Below are 26,119 nucleotides of genomic sequence, written 5' to 3'. Positions count from 1 at the left end.
AACTAAACAAATTCATACAATGTAGTGAAACATAATTAACATGGCGTTACTCATTTAAGAAGATAAAGGTACATACCTATATGACGTTCATCCTTTAGATTTCAACTTAGGAGTTTTAACATTAATTCTAACTTTGTTTCCCATAATCACTTGTTCAATTTACATGCTTAATAACAAGTTAATCCAATGATGTAACCTAGCAAGATTCTTCCCACTATTACTACTTTTAATTAACATTATCAAAATACTTTTCCATAATCTTAATTACAATCTTTTATGAACCTGATTACTACATTTGCCAAGATGAATAATTTTACGCACTTAGATTTAAATTCGTTAATTTCCCATTGTACACTTTACAAGATAACAATCCATACATGATAACTTAAAGCATGAAACAAAGGAAACTAAAACATCGCATAACACAGATATGATCTCGGAGTTCACCCCTAAAGGGCTACATCTCCGGGTCTGCTCAACTGCATGACCCCTTTGGTATTATATCATAAGGAATACATGATTTATAAGTCTTTTACATCTTTGCCTCTTAGGCGAACACAACCAATATACAATAGACACCTTGGTCGGAATTTACATAATGATCCCTTCTAAAGTGGATCCAACTGAAACACTTCAAAGCAAATACGGGTTCTAATGACTAAGGATACTCTGACTAGGTGCGTAATCTGGCTATGACCAACACAAATAACCAGATGACAGGGTTCAAAACAAACCTAGCAAGACGTGCTACTATAACAGACGCATCGATTACTAAAATAATAATAGGCCGTACTCCAGCGTTAACGGGTAATTACAGCATTTTCCCAAGTTGACTTAAGCATCTAGACAAATAAATTAAATCTTAGATAAACACTAATGACAAGTTAGTTTTACAACAATAATCTAACCCCTTTTTAACGATACAAAAACAACCCTCTTACTACAAGACCAAAATATATTAAGAGTGAATGGAGAAATAGAAAAATGATTTCCAAGCTAAATTAAGCCTCTATTGCATACATTTAAAAAAAATTAAAGGCCATTACCCCCATTCAATTTACTCATTATCATATAATCAATTATCATTCGATTTAAAAATACAATGCCAATCATTGCTATATTAAAGCCCCAAAAATCTATATATGTCATTAATAATATATGCTAAATAGATGTTACCTGTATTAGCATATATTTTAATATATACATTTATCTTCTTTTTTTTTCTTTTTTTAAGAAAAACACATTATTTACTAAAATAAAAATCTCAACTCATTCTTATAATACAAAATATTACTCAAAGTAATTTTTATATTAACAAGCATCTTTTTTTTTAATTTATTTTGTATACAATGAAAACCCGAAATTCGAGTTTTAACTATTCCTAAAATACTAAGTAATACTAAATAGTAAAGAAAACATTTTTTTAAAAATAAAGGAGGAATAGCGGGCGGCCAAACCCTAGCCGTGCCCTAGCCGAAGGGAACTGCGGCCACCATGACGGGCGCAACCCCTCGACCTCCACACACAGTGGAGTCGGGGGTTACTGCGGCCGCCATGGGGGACGCAGTCCCTTCGGCTCCCCCACACAGTGGCGCCGGAAGGAACTGCAGCCTCCATGGGAGACGCAGTCCCCTTCGGCCCCCACTGTGTGTCGGCACCGAAAGAAAATTGCGACGGCGCGCGGGGAGGGGCGGGTTGAGCTTCGGCTCCCCCCCCGAAACCCCAAATTTTTATTTTCCTTTTTTTTTTGTTTATTTTTTTATATATATATATTCTTTTGTTACAGTCCAATTTCGACCCAAGCATTTGTTATATTTTTTTTTTAAAAAAAAACACAAAATGAAATAACTATAATATCATAAATCCTCCATTAACCATTTATCACAGATCTATTCATTTTCCAAATTTTAACAAAAACTTCATTATGGGAAAAATATATTTCCTCATCAAGTTTAAAACCACAAAATCTATTAGAAACAAAGACTTGATCCTAGAACAACCAAGCTTAAAACAAAACTGAAACTATCCTTCAAAAAACATTCATGGGTAATACCTTTTTTTTTATTCAACAAATAAATAAAAGGTAGATTTGAATCCTACCTCATAACGCATTCCGGCAAGAATTTTGATGAAGAGCTCCACCTGCAACTCCAAACAAATCCCTCTTTTTTCCAAAATTTCCCCCATCTCCATTTTTTTTTTTTTTTTTTCCAAAGAAAAAGCTCCCCCAAAAACATTTCAAAACTAGGTTAAATGAGAAACCCTATTTTTGCCCTAATTTTCAATTTCGAATTTAGGCATTTTTATTTTTAAAATAAAAAAGAATGAAAAATGGAAATCATTTCTTTCCATTATTCAATACTTCTTATTCATTTTTCTTTTAAAATTAAAAAGCTTCCATTTCTTATTTAACTCTAATTTTAAATTTCTTCATATTACTTTAGCCAACACTTTATATTTTGAACTGTTAACAAGGGTGAGGTATTTAAATTAATTTAAACTTCAAAAATCAATCCTTTATACTATATCAATTTTGCAAGTAAAAAGAATAATAATTTTCTTTTAAATAATAAAATTTATCCTTCTTATTCCAAAATGCGAAAATGATGAATTTATTTCTATTTCTCAAATGACTTTAAATTTTTCCTTTCTAAAACGCATAACTCATTAAATTCATTATTATCAAATTTAACTATTAAATTGACTCGTTATAACATAGTAAAGTGGCCTTTTTAAATAAATGACTAATCAAATGAAAGAATCCTATTTATTCTAATTTCTCAACTTTTAATGCGTAAACGAACACATTATTTCAATTTAAATGCTTTAAGCTTGCTACACTTGTAATTAAAGCGATCTCTTTTTAAATTAACAATTAATCATATAAAAGAAACTACCTATTTAAATTCCTATATTACTAATGTGTACGTCTACTCATTAAATTGAATTTAATACTTAGGATAACAAACTCCACTTACACCGCGCAAGGCATGCAAACAAAGGAAGTCCACCAAATCACATGACACACAACCCAATGCAAGGAAAGCCCCACGAATCCACACACGATGCTCACCTGACTATGGCTAAGGCAAGACGAGAGTTTAATGACCCCCAAATCCGAATTCTAAGGATGGAGGAGGTTTACTCAAACCTGCGAACCCCGAAGGAGATGAAACTCGCCTTAGGCGGTGTCGTACCTGTAATCTTCTACACCCATGAATCACGCAAGCATACATATACATATACATATTCAATGAAGGCGTTAGCTCAAGATTTATCACAAGGGTTAGGAACAATTACATTTACACAAGAATCGATGCAAAAGCACAATAATAAGTATGCACAATTATTTATATTATCTAAACTACACATTGCATCATGGTTAGCCTACCATTCAAGAATGCCACATAGGAAGTCAAACGGGTTTTACAAGTCCGACTAGGGTATGGGCATTACATTCTCCCCCCCTAGGCTCCGACTTACTCCTGGAAGTCGCAAAGCTAAATGGAAGTCATCCAACATGCATTAGCCCTTAAACTCAATTAACAATTATCAATTTGCACAACCAACTATTTTGTCATCATTTTAGAACATTATTTATAAATCCTCTATGAATGTCATTATCCATTAATAGAAGGCATCTAACATCATTCACATCTTAAAATATTCTAGAATTTACACACAATCATAGTAGAGAAACGAGAATTTTTCCCTTTTTATTACACCAAATTTAAAGCAGTTAAAATATATAAGCACAATTATCATACTCATTTATCAAACATGACAAGAAAATATGCTCTCAAGGTCAATTTCTTTCACCAATTCATCTCTTTCACAAAACTTTATCGCATAGAACTAGCTTCAAATATCAATTTTTTTTTTTTACAACCAATTTACTTTCGACAAATAAGAGCAACGTAATAACTCAATTGTTTACACTTTTCAGACATACAAGAACCTTTCCAATGACTATGCCCCATAACATAGTGACAAGTTAATACCATTTATTCCATGATTACACATAATATCCATCCACAAGACTGGTTTGCACAACACAAAAGGCCACATGTGAGCATGTCTAATGCTCGGTCAAAGGTAACATATATGATCAACATCTCCATGCCTGCTCACAGAACAATTACATGATCAACAAATATCCAACATCTCACTCAAGGGCTTGATGGTGCTAGCATAGACCATAGCAGTGTTACCTTCCATACAAGTCACTCGTGAATATCCCTTGTTGCGTAAGGTGTTTAGCCTCCAAGAAATAGTCACCACTCATGGATAGGTAGTGGATCCTAGTTGTCTCACAGCCTCACATACCTCCATTCTCAAGGTTCCCTGCGTCTACTTCCTCGTATACACTCATCCAAGACCGTCTCCTACGTTCTTGGAGAGAAATTCACATTGCAACACAAGACCAGCATACGAAGACAGCAAGGATAAACCGGTTTAGCCACCAATGTACAAAAGAATAAAGATAATAATTATCAATTCCAACAATAAGACAAGAAAATAATTTCCAGATTTGCAACATCAAATCAAGTAAAATCAAGATTGCAAGATCGTGGCTAAACTGTCAAGGTCAAGTAAAATAAATTGCTGGCCCACAAAGAAATAAATAAATAATTAAAATAAAATCATAATTGCACATTACATCACTACGTGACTAGTAGCTAGCCACCAATGAGGAAGGAAGGAACAATCATCTAGCTATCCTAGTAGCTCATCATGTGGTGTTGCCAAGTCACACATCCGCATGGCATGGCAGTGTGCACCTCGGCATCACCCCGCATCACGTCGTCACGTGGCATGGCTCTACCCTACACTTAGCGGTAGGCCACATGGAAATGTCTACTACATCTCGCATCGTGTCTCAGCACCGCATGGCAATACTCCAAGCGGACAAAGCACGCAATGGACGTATCCCGCATGGCAGTGTACCCCGCGGATAAGGCACGCGTCGGTCACACTCCACATAGCGATGTTCCTCTCAGGATACTCGCCGTAAGCCAAAGGTATACATGGCTAAGGTCTACCCACAAGTCTACCAACACTAGTCAGTTGGCAACTTATGTAAGAACAATAACATGCCTCTCATGAGGACAAGGCAACAGATGCTCCAATAGAATCCATCAATATGCTCAAAAACTGTCATCTATATCCCCAAAATAAAGGATAGGTATTAGGCTGGCACACATGAACCTCGTAAATCCGTTCGTCACAAGGGGAAGTATTGAGTACACCTATGTTACAGTTTCATTACAAAACTATATTTTTCCTCAAAATAGAGAAGCTAAAGTCGCTTCGCGTGGACATTACTCATACGCTGTTCATACTATCCAAGGAATGGTGACTTCTACTACTACCCCTTCACATACTGACTTATCAACAACCCGTGGGTTGGCACTCAGTAAGGAAACAAATAAGCAACATCACATAGATAGGTATGGTTTCCCATACCCATAAGCAAACATATTTCCCATGGTTGATTACCTCACCATCCCATGGGCACACATAGCAAGTACGGGTTTCTTACAACACACACAGAATAGCACCATTACTGGTTAGTCACATTTATGGGGAGTACTTTACATTATGCTAACATATACTTAAGGGAAGTTTTAATTATGCTTTACACATGAATCACCAAACAAGGTTTACTCTAGATACACGTTCTGAAATTCTCAACAATTCAATTTTGCACAAGGAAATTACATCATTCTGATATCTTTCTCAATCTTCCCTAAGCATTTTCATTCCCATTACTAACTATGCAATTTCCTTTTTCCAAGGCAGAAAACTTTCCTCTTTCAATTAGAAGCCAAAGCAAACATACAATTTCATATGCGTTGTAACAAAATTTCTTTCAAATCACTGCATTCTAAATGGTATTTCAAAACAACAAATCCTATATTTTAGGCAAGAGGAGGGAAGAGAGTTGGAAAATCAACTATTTCCTACAAATACACAAGAATTTCAAGATCACACCATATGCTCGGATATAAGTCTATCATTTTAGTTGCACGGTTTTCATTTCGCTATCTTTTAGGAAGATGCCAAAGCATCCTAACATGACATTTCTAAACATTATTTGTTGTACTATAATGTTCTAATTTGCCGAACAAGAATTCAAGACACCCAAATTTTCTTTTGTAATGCAAGTCTTCTCGAGAACAATCACCATTCGTGATACGATACAATACAATAATACATCAAATCTAACATTGAAAATTCATAATATGACAAGGAGATAAATGAAGAGCTATCTACTAAATTTTACACATTTAATGCATACGATTCAACAAGTCTTTCATTTACTCTTTCTTAAACACAATAAGGCAATTATCTAAATCCAAAGCAAGTTAAATGGTGCGTCACTTAATAGGTCCTAAATCACACTAGTTGAATAAGGACATAAAACAATCTTTCGAGGAGCACACTAATACACTCCTGAAGCTACTACAACATGTCCTCTTTTGGTATTCCTTTCACATCAAGCAATTTTCACAAACTCACTATGCGCATTTTAATGCATCTTACTTAAGATGGAATTTAATTATATTACTCCTACCAAGCACATGGAGAACCGTTTAATGCAACATACCATTTTCTATCATTAACCAAACATTAACTCCCAAACCAATTCCCTTTCACAATCTAAAACACAAAAACGTTATAAGGCTCACACAAGGCTCAAGAAATATCATCCTTTCTCTTGCAATAAGAAAACTTAAATAAGAGATAATTACACATATCAATTCCTTTTAATTTACTAGAGAGAGAAAAGAAGATGAGTCATAATCACTCAATGTACTACGTAATAAGCATTAACATTTGCCATGCTAGTCTTTCAAGTGGACAATCATTAAAATCAATCAATACCATAAACAAGCACATACCGTACTTTTAGATTCAAGATATTAACAACCAACCCAGATGGATTAATCAAAAGATTAAAATAAATCAAAAATGAAGGTACATTCGACTCCCGTTTTAAGTAAGAGACATCGTAGACCAAGACCTTAATAAGCAGACAAGACACCCATAATTATTCCCAAAACACCCACATCAATAAGGTGAAAACAAGGTGTGAACGCACACGTTACACACAAGCAGGGTTTGTTAAATCACACCCTCACATCAAGGAGGACAAGCATACAACATAAGATAGACACACACACAACAACAAAGGGCACAAGCGAAACCAGAGATCCCGGTGTTGCAACTTGGCTCTGATACCAAGTGTAATGCCCCGCCAGGAAACCCCTAAGGGTTTAAGTTAAAAACACTCAAATAGAGTGTAAATATTTTTTATTTTTTTTAAGTAACATATTTAAGAGCGTTAATGATAAGTTACAACATTAAGATAGGTCGAAGTTATCTCTAACTAGATAACACAGCGGAAGGCTAAACGATCCTAAGGAGTTTCCCAACGCGATTACGTAACCTTACTCCCAACTCAACATGCGTCAAATGATCCAATACGCTGGATAGCTTAATTACGAGATAATACATAAGACTTGATTATACATATGTTCAATGATTTGACATCTTATAATTTTAGGAAGCGTTCATTTACTTTGGGTGGTTAGGAGGTCATTGTGAGGTTATTTACTCAATGCACATTAACACCTAATTAATTTAAGAGGCCTCCCTTAAGGTTTAATGCGATTTAAATAACGAAGTTCATTCACTTGGTTTTAAGATAATCACCCACATTGATATCTTTCTTGAATATTAAAAGTATGGTTAATAAGAAGAATTCGTTCATTAAGGATTAAACTCCCATTAATAGAGTGTGGTTCCCTCATTAAGGTTTGAGCATAACCAAACTAAAGATTCATAGTTTCTTTATGGAGGATAGAATGCAAGTAGCCATAGAGTTCATTCATTGAAGTTTTAATAATGCAAATAGATGGACTAAATTCATTAAGGTGGGAATGTATTAGGAACACATGAGTTATTCCTTTAAACTAAAATATAGTTAGCAAGATGATATTCAACACTATAGGATTAAAATACAAGTTCATAGTTACATACTTCCATTAGGATTAGAATATAACTATCTTATTGCATGTCACTCCTTTTAGTTAAATGAGGTTAATATGAATTATACATTCACTAGGATTAAGATTTAAACAACTATACAATTACTTCCCTTTTTAGTTCAAATTTAGCAATCATAAGAGATTCCTTTATTAAGGTTACAATTATGGATAAATAGTTGAGTTCACCCATTTATTAAGTTAATTTGGTAGGGATTATTTGTTAAGATTAAAACGTGAAATAACTAAACAAATTCATACAATGTAGTGAAACATAATTAACATGGCGTTACTCATTTAAGAAGATAAAGGTACATACCTATATGACGTTCATCCTTTAGATTTCAACTTAGGAGTTTTAACATTAATTCTAACTTTGTTTCCCATAATCACTTGTTCAATTTACATGCTTAATAACAAGTTAATCCAATGATGTAACCTAGCAAGATTCTTCCCACTATTACTACTTTTAATTAACATTATCAAAATACTTTTCCATAATCTTAATTACAATCTTTTATGAACCCGATTACTACATTTGCCAAGATGAATAATTTTACGCACTTAGATTTAAATTCGTTAATTTCCCATCGTACACTTTACAAGATAACAATCCATACATGATAACTTAAAGCATGAAACAAAGGAAACTAAAACATCGCATAACACAGATATGATCTCGGAGTTCACCCCTAAAGGGCTACATCTCCGGGTTTGCTCAACTGCATGACCCCTTTGGTATTATATCGTAAGGAATACATGATTTATAAGTCTTTTACATCTTTGCCTCTTAGGCGAACACAACCAATATACAATAGACACCTCGGTTGGAATTTACATAATGATCCCTTCTAAAGCGGATCCAATTGAAACACTTCAAAGCAAATACGGGTTCTAATGACTGACGATACTCTGACTAGGGGTGTAATCCGGCTATGACCAACACAAATAACCAGATGAAAAGGTTCAAAACAAACCTAGCAAGACGTGCTACTATAACAGATGCATCGATTACTAAAATAATAATAGGCCGTACTCCAGCGTTAACGGGTAATTACAGCATTTTCCCAAGTTGACTTAAGCATCTAGACAAATAAATTAAATCTTAGATAAACACTAATGACAAGTTAGTTTTACAACAATAATCTAACCCCTTTTTAACGATACAAAAACAACCCTCTTACTACAAGACCAAAATATATTAAGAGTGAATGGAGAAATAGAAAAATGATTTCCGAGCTAAATTAAGCCTCTATTGCATACATTTAAAAAAAATTAAAGACCATTACCCCCATTCAATTTACTCATTATCATATAATCAATTATCATTCGATTTAAAAATACAATGCCAATCATTGCTATATTAAGGCCCCAAAAATCTATATATGTCATTAATAATATATGCTAAATAGATGTTACCTATATTAGCATATATTTTAATATATAAATTTATCTTCTTTTTTTTTCTTTTTTTTAAAAAAACACATTATTTACTAAAATAAAAATCTCAACTCATTCTTATAATACAAAATATTACTCAAAGTAATTTTTATATTAACAAGCATCTTTTTTTTTAATTTATTTTGTATACAATGAAAATCCGAAATTCGAGTTTTAACTATTCCTAAAATATTAAGTAATACTAAATAGTAAAGAAAACATTTTTTAAAAAATAAAGGAGGAATAGCGGGTGGCCAAACCCTAGCCGTGCCCTAGCCGAAGGGAACTGCGGCCACCATGACGGGCGCAACCCCTCGGCCTCCACACACAGTGGAGTCGGGGGTTACTGCGGCCGCCATGGGGGACGCAGTTCCTTCGGCTCCCCCACATAGTGGCATCGGAAGGAACTGCGGCCTCCATGGGAGACGCAGTCCCCTTCGGCCCCCACTGTGTGTCGGCACCGAAAGAAAATTGCGACGGCGCGCGGGGAGGGGCGGGTTGAGCTTCGGCTCCCCCCCCGAAACCTCAAATTTTTATTTTCCTTTTTTTTTTGTTTATTTATATATATATATATATATTCTTTTGTTACAGTCCAGTTTCGACCCAAGCATTTGTTATATTTTTTTTTTTTTAAAAAACACAAAATGAAATAACTATAATATCATAAATCCTCCATTAACCATTTATCACAGATCTATTCATTTTCCAGATTTTACCAAAAACTTCATTATGGGAAAAATATATTTCCTCATCAAGTTTAAAACCACAAAATCTATTAGAAACAAAGACTTGATCCTAGAACAACCAAGCTTAAAACAAAACTGAAACTATCCTTCAAAAAACATTCATGGGTAATACCTTTTTTTTTATTCAACAAATAAATAAAAGGTAGATTTGAATCCTACCTCATAACGCATTCTAGCAAGAATTTTGATGAAGAGCTCCACCTGCAACTCCAAACAAATCCCTCTTTTTTCCAAAATTTCCCCCATCTCCATTTTTTTTTTTTTTTTTCCAAAGAAAAAGCTCCCCCAAAAACATTTCAAAACTAGGTTAAATGAGAAACCCTATTTTTGCCCTAATTTTCAATTTCGAATTTAGGCATTTTTATTTTTAAAATAAAAAAGAATGAAAAATGGAAATCATTTCTTTCCATTATTCAATACTTCTTATTCATTTTTCTTTTAAAATTAAAAGGCTTCCATTTCTTATTTAACTCTAATTTTAAATTTCTTCATATTACTTTAGCCAACACTTTATATTTTGAACTGTTAACAAGGGTGAGGTATTTAAATTAATTTAAACTTCAAAAATCAATCCTTTATACTATATCAATTTTGCAAGTAAAAAGAATAATAATTTTCTTTTAAATAATAAAATTTATCCTTCTTATTCCAAAATGCGAAAATGATGAATTTATTTCTATTTCTCAAATGACTTTAAATTTTTCCTTTCTGAAACGCATAACTCATTAAATTCATTATTATCAAATTTAACTATTAAATTGACTCGCTATAACATAGTAAAGTGACCTTTTTAAATAAATGACTAATCAAATGAAAGAATCCTATTTATTCTAATTTCTCAACTTTTAATGTGTAAACGAATACATTATTTCAATTTAAATGCTTTAAGCTTGCTACACTTGTAATTAAAGCGATCTCTTTTTAAATTAACAATTAATCATATAAAAGAAACTACCTATTTAAATTCCTATATTACTAATGTGTACGTCTACTCATTAAATTGAATTTAATACTTAGGATAACAAACTCCACTTACCCCGCGCAAGGCATGCAAACAAAGGAAGTCCACCAAATCACATGACACGCAACCCAGTGCAAGGAAAGCCCCACGAATCCACACACGATGCTCACCTGACCATGGCTAAGGCAAGACGAGAGTTTAATGACCGCCAAATCCGAATTCTAAGGATGGAGGAGGTTTACTCAAACCTGCGAACCCTGAAGGAGATGAACCTCGCCTTAGGCGGTGTCGTACCTGCAATCTTCTGCACCCATGAATCACGCAAGCATACATATACATATACATATTCAATGAAGGTGTTAGCTCAAGATTTATCACAAGGGTTAGGAACAATTACATTTACACAAGAATTGATGCAAGAGCACAATAATAAGTATGCACAATTATTTATATTATCTAAACTACACATTGCATCACGGTTAGCCTACCATTCAAGAATGCCACATAGGAAGTCAACCAAGTTCAAATGGGTTTTACAAGTCCGACTAGGGTATGGGCATTACAAAATGCCTTTGATCATTTAAAGGTATATCAGCAAAGAATGTGCCAAAGTTATAATCACAAGGTCAAACGATGAGTCTTTCAAGTTGGGGAACTAGTACTAAAAGAAAATCAATGAAACCAGTCAGGTCGAGAATAGAAAGGAAAGTTTGAACCAAACTGTTTAGGTCCATTTGTGGTCACAATAGTATTGGGGTCAGGAGCGTATTAGCTATCAACACAAGATGGGGATCAGCTCGAGGAACCCATCAATGGCATGCATCCTAAAGAAGTTTTATGTTTGAAAAAGGAAAAAATCCTAAAACGGTGAAAAAGCAAAAAATCCAAAAACAGTGAAAAAGAAAAAAAATCCAAAAACAGTGAAATAGCAGACAAATTCAAAAATAGTGAAAAAGTAGAAAAATCCAAAAACAGTGAAAAAATAAAAATAAAAAATAAAAGCAAAAAAATAAAATATGAGAAAAAGTGCAATACAGATGGTGAAAACCTGGCAAACAGGCGCTATCTGTTAGCTAGCTCTTCCATCTATTAGTTCATGCATCCTTATGCTTGCATTCTTTTCCATCAACGTTGTTCATATTCATAATAAAGCCTTTGTACATATGCAGGCATCCCAGGTGTTTTCTCATCATGGTTTGGATCATTGTGTATATCATAATAAAGTTTGTTTCTAGACTGGGGGCAAAATCCTGAACCTAGCTAAGGGCAAAAAAAATTCATTGTTTTGAGCTTAATCGAATAGGTCGAACAACAATTAGACAACACTTGTCAAGAGAAAAACCAACGTTGAACATAAGATCACATTGTCAACCATCAACTATCACATATTGGTCTAAACATGACAAACACATATCAATGGATGACATATCTTGGCTCGTGATTTTAACACTTTGACGATAATGGTTCAACTATTTTATTTTGATTTTCGCTATCATGATTTTTGAGTGACTCTAGGATTTCTCTGACTAGAGTAACAAGGAAGGAACGTGATATTTTTCTTGTCTACTATCTATAAATTAATCATTCATATGTGCAAAGTTGTCTCAGGACATGATCATTGGAGTATCATAGAAGACATTGCGGACTTGCATATAGAAATGGTTAATACTAGTTGTTTTATGCAAGCAACACTCGAGTCATCTTGGTTCAATTATACCTCGATGCTTGTGCTAACTTGCAATATCAAAACCCAAGAAAGTGGTGCTCGGGTCATCATGGTTCAATTATACCATTGATGTTTGCACTCGCTTCCCACATTTTAAAGTCTCAATGATGAAACAAAGCAATTACCACATGATCGGTCTGATCACCGCATTGCATTTAGCTTGCATTTCATTCTTGCATGTGATCACAAAAGCTCATCTTATCTAAGGCCAAATCTATCGCAGGAATCATCAATGTATCATCATAGGTGTATACACAATCAGAACGATGGCTCCCCTCTCTACAGATATTGTCAACCCAAAGTGAATCTTATGATACTCCCTCAAATATGCCAACATTAGCTTATCTGAATCTTCCTGCAATAGGATATCAATAAAATGTTAGTTCTTTATCCAATCAATCTTATCAATTCTATCAATCGATCTCATCTAATCTATTCTATCATGTCTTAAACAAGATGTATCTTTCCTGGAACCAGACATTTTGATCAAGTCTTATACAGTATATATCATTCCTAAAACTGGACGCTTTGATCATCTTTGTCTTATACAAGAGGTGTCATTCCTGAAACCAGACTAAATCTCGATCTCATCAATCTAATTAATCTTATCAATTCAATTAAACTCTATCAATCCTCACATCAAGAACCACATCAAAGTGATCAAAGAACTCACACTTTCATCAACCACAGTTGCAAGATTCCTCCAATAATCTATCGGGAAATCAATTTTGCAAAGATCCAAAAACTCCAAAGGTCAATTATCTCAATTGATCTCCCGAGGGGAAATCATCGTATCACAATTTAGAAATCAATGGCTGGGGCATCCTATCGAACCAATATCACATCAACATCATCACATTGGGATTATTCTTTGAATCAATGTGTCATCACACCTCACTTCAAAGAGGGGCAAAATATATACACCTAAAAAATGGTATGAAGATAGTTAATTAAATACGCAATTATTTGATTAATCCCCCTTCCCAATTAATTGAATTCACAAGCAATTTGATTAATTTCTCTATTCATGTACTAGTAAATAAATCTACATGATTTATTTATATAGTTCATTTCATATACCCCTTTGATTAATTAATTCTAAATTAATTAACATCCCCCCATATAAATCAATTCTTCTAATCCCTAATTAAGATTAAAAAACTCTAGTTTGTTGAGATTAATTATCATTTTCCAATTATTTGAATTTCTAAATTCAAATGAGCACATGGCTCATAACTTTTAACCACCTAACCTAACCATCCCCTAACCTAACCCGTTCCACCTAATCCTGGGTTTAACTAACCCTATCCTATCTTGTGCATCCTAACCTCCTTATCCTAACCTCCTATGGTGTGGATATTCTCCCCTTGAGACACATGGCACTTTTTCTACATGTCTTCTCCCTTGGACACTTGCCCTCTCATGAGCAAGGCTCCTTGACACTTGTCACCACAGAGATGACAAGTGTCTCTTCCCCCAACCTCTTCTCCAACTTCCTCAATCTTGGACCTTGATATCTTTAGATCAGATCTGGACCGTTGATTCCTACCACCTCAGCTTTGGCCTTGGAATTTCTATAAATATCCCCCATTTTGGAGCAATAAGGATCCCTTGCATTCATATTTTCAGCATCATTACTATAGGCATTTTCATTTCAATCATCTAGTAATTAGTATTTTGGATTAATCATAGCATTGCATTTCATATCATTTGCATAATCAATCGTGATCAAGTAGCTACTCAACTCTTGAGTTGCCACTTTGGAGGTCATTGCTCCACTGAGAGCCAATCATTCCAACACCTTCAAGGTCCTCAAGAATAGAGGAAAATGGGACATTCTAAGGAAGGCTTATGGTTTGCATCTTAAATTTAGTTTTAAATTAAGCTTTACATTATGTTTTATTGTCTCATTGTATGTGTATGCCTTTCTTATATACCACATTTCTAGCATCATAGACATAAGGCATATTTTTTGTAAAGGGTATATAAGTCAGTTTATTAGGTCATTTTGGTGTAGGACAAGGAAGTAGAAAAGTGTGATGTGAAGGATATGTATATAGGTCATTTGTATGCAAAAGTTATATCATGCAATGATTAGTAGATGGTTTGTAAAACATTCTTGGAGGAAAGGAGATACCAGTAAAAGGGTTTAGGGCTTATGAACTGATACATAACAAAACTAGAACTAGAACTCTTTTTAGCATTGTAGATGCATTTTGTGAGTTAACCATTACTATTTTATCTTAGCAGAAGCTTGTAGTCAGTGAGAGTCTTTTGTGTTGAGTAGTGTGCTCTAGGTAGTGTGCCTTTCTTCATGTGCAGACCCCCATGCTATGTAATATCTTTCAAATGGCCAGTGAATTGATATTGTGGGTCACAAATCCCACCATTATTTTTTCCTCTTTGAGGTTTTCCACGTATAAATATCAGTGTGTTATGGTGTTCATTCATGTGGCTGGTTTATTTACTTCATGTTATATGTTTCTTCATTTATTGGTTTATATGTGTATGCTATAATAAGGTAAAATCTTATATTACCGACATAACACTGGTTCACCCCCCCTCTTAGTGTTATTGGATTCCTTGTATTCCAACAATTGGTATCAGATCATGGTGCCTCGGAGGAAGTTTAACAACTTGAGGAAGATCTTGAAACCAGAATCATTGAATATGGATATGGAGAAGCAACTTGAGATGGCCCTTGAGTATTATGATGCTGAAAGGTTGAAGAAGCTGAAAGATGAATTGAATTCTACTAATGAATTCATTCTTGTTCTGAAAGGAAGGTTATCATCAGCTCAAGCTACGAGGAACTTTTGTAAAACTAGGATGATGAAGAGAAAAATGCACTTAAGGAACAATCTCAGAAGCCGAGTCAACAAAACATGCTCATGAAGAATGAAATACAAGACCTGACTATGAGGATGTCAAAAGATATTGAGGACAGAAAGAAGAAGGAAGAAAATCTTGTTATATCTCTGAAGAACAAATTTGAAGAATGTGGCAGATTGGCTCATGAGAATGATATGTTGAGAACTGATTTGGTACAATCCCAGAATAATGAAAAAGAGCTTGAAAGACAAATAATGACTCTGAGAAATGATCTAACTACCGCAAGTGAGTATAAAGAAAAATTTAGGATTAGTGCTACACAGTTGGATGATTTATTGAAAAGACAAAGGCAGAGTGATAATTCTAGAGGGCTTGTATTTGAACAACGTGAAAGCTCTGGTACAACAAATAAAGATCAGACAACCAATATGCAGAACTCATTAGACGAGAGGAAACCGATAAGGCAATCTAATGCTTACAAATTCAATTGTAGATGCTTTGTTTGTAATAAATTTGGGCATATGGCTAAACAATGTAGAAATAGAAAAAAACAAAACTACAATTTAGTTCTCAGTCAATGCACAAATTGCAAGAAATATGGTCATAAGTCAGAAGATTGCAGAATGAATGTTAAATGTCATGCATGTGGAAAGTTTGGACATTTGGCTAACCAATGTAGGTCAAGGAATGACATCGGATATGTCAAATCAATTCAAAAGAACAATGTTACATGTTATGCATGCAACAAAATTGGTCATATTGCTAAGTATTGCAAAAGCAAGACTAAACCGGTTAGCAATGACAAAGAAAATAAGAAAGGAAAGTAGAAGGTATATGAAATACAAAAAGATCACACCAAGAGATGGGTTAGAAAGTCTGAAGAACCATGTGGCAATGCAACTACACCAGTAACTCCACCGCTAGAATAGAGCATTCTTGCATCGATAGGAAATTCAACCAGTAACTAAGGCATACACCTTAGGGGTTGGCAAATTCATTGCAAATCTTGCATATTCCCTAGAAGAGATCTAGAAAGAGATCTGGAGAGTTGTATTGATCATTAATGGAGGTTCATCTAGCATAAAACTGTGAAACCAACATCTGGTAGGGCGCACCACTAAGCATTTATGATAGTGAAGGATTAGGGTTTACTCACTGATAAAAAGGGGAAATGGACTCATTTTCACTCTCCCAACACTCAATAAAACCAAAGAAAAGCAAAGGCAAATCATCGGCAAGTGAGCGAAGGCATCATAAAAATATTTCCAGCAGTTATCTGAGAAGTGATCAAGATCTTTCAAACTGATGATTGTTATCCAGGTATTTCTTTGAAATGGCATCCAAATCATCATCTACTCCTACTTTCATTGTGAATCCCATTGTTGTTGAGGTTAAGGATAGGCTTAGACCTGTTTTCAAGGAAGTTACTCAAATTGCAATGAAGGAAGACTCTACTAGCACACTCACGAGGATTCTCGATGGCGAAGTTTATGTGGAAGATGTCAGGGCTTATATTTACTACATTTTGGAGGATTTAGGTAGTGAAGAAATCAAGGGAATGTATCAATCTATGATACTGGGTAGCTCTGGAACAATCAAGTTGGAATATCAAATCATTGAAGATCTAGGGTTAGCTATAATCCTGTACATACCGAAATTCAAGGATAAAATGATTAGATGTGTTCTAAGCAGGGTCCATAATGAATTCATCTAGCTGGACTAACCTCACATGATCACCAAAGAAGCAATTCAGGTGGTCACCGGCTTACCCAAAGTTGGGCAGGAACCAAGGAAGAAGATCTCCAACACTAAGGTTGAAAAGCTCACCGGTGCAACCCATGATGGAAGGTCAATGAGGATAAGCACCATTAAAGATACAGATGTAAAATTTGCCAACATGATCATCGGCTACAAGGTAACACAGTCAAGTCGATTGAACTTTGTTTCCAATTCTTGTATCCATGTTGGATATCAAATGATAAAGAATGATGGAAAGTATGATTTGTGTGAATGGTTAAGAAATGAATTAATTATAAATCTTGGAAAAATAAAAGGTGTTAAGAAAGGAACATTCCGGTTTGGCAATCTTATTGTCTGCTTGATGTTGTATTTCATGAATGAGCTACTGGGTTTGGGAAAGAAATGATGGGCTCATGACATATCAGTAGGCATGCAGATTAAAGATGCAATCACCGGTCTTGGCAGCAACAGGTATGAGAGTTTATGGGGCTTCTTTAAAACTTTTCAAGAGAACATGAGACTAAGGGAGAAAATCTCCAAACACATTGTGGAGAAATACTCCACTGAAATCTACTTCATGGTAAAAATAGATGAGACCCCTCATGGAAGCGGTGGAACTGAGAACAATATGGGTCACTGAATTGGGGTATGAAGTTGATGACAACATTTTGGAACTATATGCTAAAATGTTGATTGATGCTCCTTTGGATGATAAGGTTGAATACTTTGGCACTGTAGAGGAGAAGGCTCTTGAAGTTAAAAATTGGCTTCAATAAGAAAAGGAGGGAAAAGAAAATAGACAAAATGTCTGCCTTTGTTCAAAATGTAATTCATAGGATAGATACGGAACTAGGTTCCACATCTAAACTGGTAGATCAACCAGCAGAGGCTAGTGCTCCAGAGGTAAAAAGGCCTGAGACTTTCATATCTCTTATCATTTTTTATACAGAGGATAACCAACCTCTTGCATTTAGAAGGGTACAAAAGAAGAAAGTTGACAAGCCTCTGGTAGAAGAGAAGAAGGTGGAGCCAAGGAGGAAGCTAGTAAGAAAGGTGACAACAACATCCACACCTCCAGCAAGGAAACCTACTCAGAAGAGGAAGCCTGCTCCATCCGCTTCTACAACCCCCATCAAGAAGAAGAAAAGGAGTGAGATAGATGAAGCAATTGAATCTGGTAATGTTACCATCATCCCCCAATGACTTGTGCAGAATTAATAGATGAGGTAACTAAAGATGGAATTTTGAAGAATGTGTCAAATTTCTATGAACATTTAGATGAAAATGAACAAAATGAAATGGAAGAAGCAATTTTGTTACATTTAGACATATATAAGAAGGCTTTGGTAGAAATTTTGAAGGAAATTCCTTTATCATTATATAATAAGTTGGATGCAAGGAGATTAGATGCAATCAAGAGGGACATAGAGATTAAAGAAGTTGAACTTTTAGGCATTTGTGGTTCTATAAATAATGAGGAAATGAAAAGATGTATAGAAGTTGTAAATAGAACAATCTTCAGTAGCAAACCTCGATGAATAAGCTTAATGATTGGTAGAGTCAATGAAATAATAAATGAGACCACAGATGGTTGGGCTAAATTATTCCAAAAGAATCATAATTTCCTTACTTGTCAAGAAGAATTTGCTAAGGAAACAACTCCCACCATTCCGGACAGATCTAAAGGGCAAGGAATTTTGGGAAGTTCAGATCAAATTTTGAATAAACCGGTAGATAATAAGAGTGTATAGACTATACAGACAGAGACAACATTTGTACAGTCCAAGCAAGGTAATGTAGATAATGTACAGGATATTGATAATATTATGGATAATAATCCATGGACAGTAATAGATACTGCACCAAGTGGCGAAGCCACCGATGCAAAAGAGGATGAGAAAAGGAATACACCAGGAGAGGATAAGGAAAAGAAAGAAAAGGAAAAGGAGACTGAACCGGCAGTTGATTCCTCAGCAAAACTTTTGGCAATTGACACTTCTCAAGTTGAGAAGAAATCAATCAAAAAGATGAGTCCCACAAAGCTAATGATGATGGTTTCTCAAAAGCTAATGAAGGAGGGATCTACAGACAAAGGAATAATAGATCAATCAATAATAGTTTTGCACAGACTAGTTCCAGATTATGTGATTGAAAATGAAGCAAGCCCTTCTGGCAAGCTTAAGGTATTGACAGAGCACATCTCTAAAAACTTTCAATCATTATAGCAGATTTCTGACCAGCAAGCACTTGAAAGATTTACTTTGGCTAAGAAAGTTGCTTTTGACCAGATTATTGAGACAGAGAAAAGGAAGATTGAAGAGAAACTTATACTTATTGAAAATTCTTTGAAACAGTGCACTAACATCTACAGGGTCTGTTGTAATATAGAAATTCTTATAGCAAATGTAGATAAGAGGATAAAGGAGTTACAAGAAAAGATTGCTAATATTGCTAATTCTTTTGATGGACTAACTTCACTTACAACATCTATTGATGGACAAATTTTGACTCTGGAGAATCAAATTTTTGCTTTTGAAAAGGAAAGAGATAAGATCATTCGGAGAGCAAGGAGTCTTAGAGGTTTGGTGAGTCCAAGATTGGATTCACTTGGTGTACATAAGAGGGAATGCATGGATATGCTTGCAAAGCTCACATCAGCAGAAGTCACTGAGAAAGAAACACGTGCCATTTACTGAGTGGACATGTATCCATATCTGAAACATTCAAAACTGGTTGGGACTATATATAGTTACTTGAGAAAGCTTATCCGTAAATCTTGAAATTGGTCAATCTCCAGTAAGTAATCTATAATTATTCATTCGTTTGCACAGATTCCTAGCAATTCTTTCAATTCTTTCACCAGTCTTTGGTATTGATGCCAAAGGGGGAGTATATGTATGTAAAAAATGAAATGAAAAGGGAAGTATGTATATAATCCTAGGGGGAGGATATAGTCAATCAGCTCAGGGGGAGCATGTTTCAGTTTTAGTTGAACCGACAAGGAATCCATTTTTCACATGAGTGTTGTCATCAATGCCAAAGGGGGAGATTGTTGGCAATTGACACTCATTGGATTCATATGTTGTCATTGATGGCAACAAGATTCTATAGAAGGCATATACTGGCAGATACTGGCATTGGAGGCATACACTGGCAAATACTGGCATTGGAGTAATTGGGGTCATCATTGGCACAGGCACTAGCACCGGCATCCAGCACTTCAGTGAAGCCGACATCAGTTTGGGATTCAAAAGGTTTTATTTGTAAAATCATTTTATAATTATTGTATAGGGATGACATTGAATATCTTTTGTAATGTATTGTAAGCCAACATAAGGTATATTGTTTGTAAAGGGTATATAAGTCAGTTTATTAGGTCATTTTGGTATAGGACAAGGAAGTAGAATAGTGTGATGCGAAGGATGTGTATGTAGGTCATTTGTATATGAAAGTTATATCATGCAATGATCAATAGATGGTTTGTACAAAATTCTTGGAGGAAAGGAGATACCAGTAAAAGGGTTTAGGGTTTATGAACCGATACAGAACAAAGCTATAATCAGAACTCTTTTTTGCATTGCAGATGCATTTTGTGAGTTCATGATTACTATTTTATCTCAGCAAAAGCTTGTAGTCAGTGAGACTTTTTTGTGTTGAGCAGTGTGCTCTAGGTAGTGTGCCTTCCTGCATGTGCAGGCCCCCATGATATGTAATATCTTTCATATGGCCAATGAATTGATATTGTGGGTCACAAATCCCATTGTGGTTTTTCCTCTTTGAGGTTTTCCACGTATAAAATTCAGTGTGTTATGGTGTTCATTCATGTGGCTGGTTTATTTACTTCATGTTATATGTTTCTTCATTTACCGATTTATATGTGTATGTTATAACAAGGTAAAATCTTATATTACCGGTAGAACACAGATTCACCCCCCCCCCCCCTCCTCAGTGTTCTTGGATTCCTTGTATTCCAATAAATAGTACCTTTTGGTCTCACTAATGCTCCATCAGTTTTTATGAGCTTGATGAACAGGGTTTTCAAGACTTATCTCGAAAGATTTGTGCTTGTATTATTGGATGACATATTGATTTTCTCGAGGTCAGTAGAGGAGCATGAGCAATACATGAGATAGGTGTTACAGTGTTTGCGAGATAATCAGTTGTATGCCAATGTGGTGAAGAGTGAGTTCTTCCAGTCAAAAGTGAGATATCTCAGACATGTCATTTCAGGAGAGGGCATTGTGGTGGATCCTTCTAAGATCCAGGCTATTATGGATTGGCCACCACCCACTAATGTGGGAGAGGTCTGCAGTTTCATGGGTCTAGTAGGATATTATCATAGATTTGTGCAAGATTTTTCAAGGATTTCTCATCCCATCACTTCTCTTTAGAGGAAAGGGAAGAAATTTGTATGGTCAGATTAGTGTGAGATGGATTTCAGGATCCTTAAGGAGGGTCTGAATAGTGCACCTATTATTATGGTACCAGATCCTTTAGGTGATTTTGTGGTGTGCACAGTTGCATCCTTGGAGGGTCTTGGAGTGGTCCTTATGCAGGATGGTAGAGTGATAACATATGAGTCATGCAAGCTTAAAGATCATGAGTTGAATTAACCTACTCATAATTTAGATCTTGTGGATGTAGTTCATTCTTTGGTTCGTTGGAGGCACTTTCTCCTTGGGCATAGATTTGAGCTACACACTAACCACTATAGCTTGCAGTACATTTTCATGCAACCAGATTTGAATGCTAGGCAGCAGCACTAGATGAAGTTCCTATGTGAGTATGATCTTGAGGTGAAGTACATCTAGGGTATGGAGAATGTGGTGGCAAATGCCTTGAGTTGCAGAAGGCATGAGGTTTCAGTGGTGTCTCTTAGTGTTGATTTGAGGAGTAGGATTCTTAGTGCTCTTCCTTTAAACAGTTGGTATCAGGAGGTAAGTGCAGAGATTGCATCTGAGAGAGCTTTGGATGGCAGATATGCAGGTTATTCCTTGTAGTCAAATGGTCTTATTTGACATTTGGGACACATATATGTTCCACCTTCAGATGGTCTTCAATCCTTGATCTTATCTGAGGCCCATCATGCACCTTACTTGGCACATCCAGGTCTCAAGAAGATGCATGCAGATTTGTGACAGTTGTATCATTGGGAAGGTATGAGGAGAGACATAGCTGATTATGTGGCATATTGCCTAGAGTGTCAGCACGTGAAGGCAGAGCACCAACATCCAGTAGATTTTTTGCAGTCGAACCTGGTTCCAGGGTGGAAATGGGATATTATATCCATAGATTTCATTATTGGTTTTCCTATGTCTTCACGTCAGCATGATGCTATTATGGTCATTGTTCATAGGTTGACCAAGGTGGCACATTTCTTACCGATTAGATCATCCTATACAGTAGCATCAGTGTCTCGTATCTTCATGGAGCAGATTGTGAGGTTGCATGGTATTCCTTGATGGATCATTTCAGATCATGATCCAGTGTTCACCTCAGCATTATGGATGGCTCTTCAACATGATTTGGGAGCACAAATGAACTTTAGTTTGACATATCATCGAGAGAAAAATGGTCAGACAAAGAGAGTGAATCAGGTGTTGGAGGATATGTTGAGGATGTACATCATGGATCAATAATCTAGATGGGAGGAGTATATTCATTTAGAAGAGTTTGCCTATAATAATAGGTATCATAATTCAATTGGCATGTCTCCTTTCTAGGCATTTTTGTACACCCTTGAGTTGGGATAGATTGGAGGATAGAGTACTACTTGGTTCAGAGATGTTGCAGGACATGAAGTAGCAGGTGATGCGTATCAGAGAGCATTTGGCAGTGGCACAAGCTAGACAGAGGAAAAATGCAGATGCTCACCATGTGGACAAACAGTTTGCGGTTGGGGATAAGGTGTTTTTGAGAGTGTGTCTGTGAAAGAGTCCAATCCATTATGTAAAAGGCTCTAAGTTAGCACCTTGATTTGTAGGACCTTTTGAGATTTTGGAGTGGATTGGTCCTATAGCATATTGCCTTGCCTTGTTGCCCAGCTTGTCCCGTATCCAAGATGTATTTCATGTGTCTATTTTGAGGCTTTATCATCTTGTTATATTGCATGTTTTTAATTGGCATGCATTGCAGGTCGAGGACGGACAACTTTCACTAGAGCCCATGCGCATTCTTCAGTGTCGAGAGCTAACCCTCAGGGGTCGGGTCATGGAGAAATTAAGGGTCCAATGAGACCCAAGTGATGATTCTTTAGCGACATGGGAGGATGAAGCGCAGATGAGAGAGTTGTACCCCTATTTGTTCTCAGGCTTCCAGGAGTAAGCCTAGGCAAAGAGGGGGGAAGATGTAGTGTCCCTCCTAGATTTGCATTTTGATTCATGATTTGATAGACTTATCTAGACTTATGATGATATTTTGATGATGATTATGGATTTATTCGTATGTGGTAGACATTTATGATGCTATATGGACATATGATATATTGATGACTTTTGATGATCTATGTGTTGGATAACATGTTATGATTATTCGTTGGATGGTATCTCTTGATGGACTTATATGTATTCAAGATTCTTATGTGATTTATATGATTTCATTATATATGATGATGATACTAACCCTACTTTATGATGATGATTTTATGATATGTGTTTGTATTGGGTGATTGTCTTCATGAAAGGGATGGTGCCTTATCACTCATCGCGATCATGACAAGGTGTTGTGATTCTCTTTCACTTGCCTACTACTATGATGTTATGTGTGTGTGTGTGTGTGTGTGTGTGTGTGTGTGTGTGTGTGTGTGTGTGTGTGTGTGTGTGCTTTTGTGTTTATCGGTGGATGCAGGATTGTAGGTACCAAACATTGACTCCACCTGGTCTCACAAGTCTGAGCGTGTCCTAATCCCAATGGCAGTTGATGGAGATGACTTGGTTTTCCCTCACCTACTCATGGTCTAGTATGTTCATCTTGTCAGTCTTGACGAGTGTAAGTGTTGTCCAGGCTTGAGTCGATATCTCGTTTTATCTTTGTGTGGTTGGTTATGTGTGTGTGTGTGTATGATTTATCATGGATTGGATTAATTATCCTATGGTTGGATAATGTTTATTTTATTAATTAGTTAATGTTGAGTAATAGTTAATAAAGTTATAATTAATTAATTAATTAATATTTGATTTATTATTATTGAATTTATTAATGTTTGATTTATTAATTAATTGTTTTATTTTGGATTTAATTGATTGTTATTTATTTAATTGATTTATTGGCTATGGTTTGGTTTAAATATTTTTATCCTTTTGATTTATTGTTGATTGATTAATTTTAATTTATTTTAGATATAGTTATAGAGTTGATTTTGATTAATTAATAATTATAAAAGTATAAAGTCTATTTATATTCTTACACTCCTAAAAAGTAATAATATTATCACATTGCTTTTACTATGCATGGAAGGTGTAAAAATCAACAAAATTAATTTTACCTACCCTCCTAATTGATTGGGAAAATTTAAATTTGTTGGTAGAAAATATAATAAATATTCTTACCTTGAAACTATACACGGTAGGTAAGAAATATTATTTCTATGGATTTATTTGATTGGTCGAGAGTTTTTGCTCGAAATATTTTTATTTGGCTTCCTATAGTTGTTTGGGGATTACCAGTGGGCGCTATTTTGGATTTTGGATTCGTGTTTTTGGTTGGGATTGAAAATTTTAGAGTGGTTTTGGATTCAACATTTCTTCCGCTTCAATTCGACTCTTTTGGATTGCGACTTGAAGGTCGGTAGATTTTTAATTTCTACATTCATGTTTTTAGAGAATACTTCATTCCTGAGAAAATATGTTTGTCATGTATGCAACTCAAATATTGATTGGGGATTAGTCTATTTTGTTTTGATAAGGGAATGGTTAACTTTGTAAGGAAAGATTGATTCTCTTCTGTGAATTGTCATTGTGAATGTTCTCTATGAAATTCTCTTGAGTGCATTTTTCGAAAAGGTTACATCTCTGAAATATTGTTAAAATGAATAACGGATCTCGTACATATGTATTTTGATGTCTTCTATATGTTTTAAGTATGTTTCTTAGAGGCATTGGATATTTGTTTGTGTATTGTTCTCTTGTGAACTCCTTGTTGAGATAGGAGTTGTTTTCTTTGGTTTGTATGTGTCGGTTGCATTGTAAGAACTCCTAAAACTCACAGTGAGTGTCCATGTCATGATCAAACATTTATAATCTTTTTGTTGGAGTATTGGAGTGTTTGGAAATGTTTTGGTTCAGTTCTTTGGCCTATGCAAAGATTGGGTTCTCTCTTTTGCTCTTTGAATCTAAAATGCAGTTTTAGCCAAAATGCTTATCCATTAAGTTGAAAACTCATTCCTCTGAGTTTCATTTGATGCATAAACTGACGCTTATCCAGCCTCTTGGTCATGTCATTGAGGTCATTTTTGTCTTTTGAGTCAATCTTGGCAGTTATCTTACCTTCAAGATCCTTAAAACTTGAGATATTGCACACTTTACCAGAAATACCACCAAAACTACCAGAAAAGCCACCATAATAACCAAAAGTGTCACCCTATCTACCAAGAACACTATTATGCATACCAAGAATGCCATAGTTC

Source organism: Cryptomeria japonica, chromosome 6, assembly GCF_030272615.1.
Source record: "Cryptomeria japonica chromosome 6, Sugi_1.0, whole genome shotgun sequence".
In the NCBI taxonomy this organism is placed as follows: Eukaryota; Viridiplantae; Streptophyta; class Pinopsida; order Cupressales; family Cupressaceae; genus Cryptomeria; species Cryptomeria japonica.
This window is presented reverse-complemented; position numbering follows the sequence as displayed.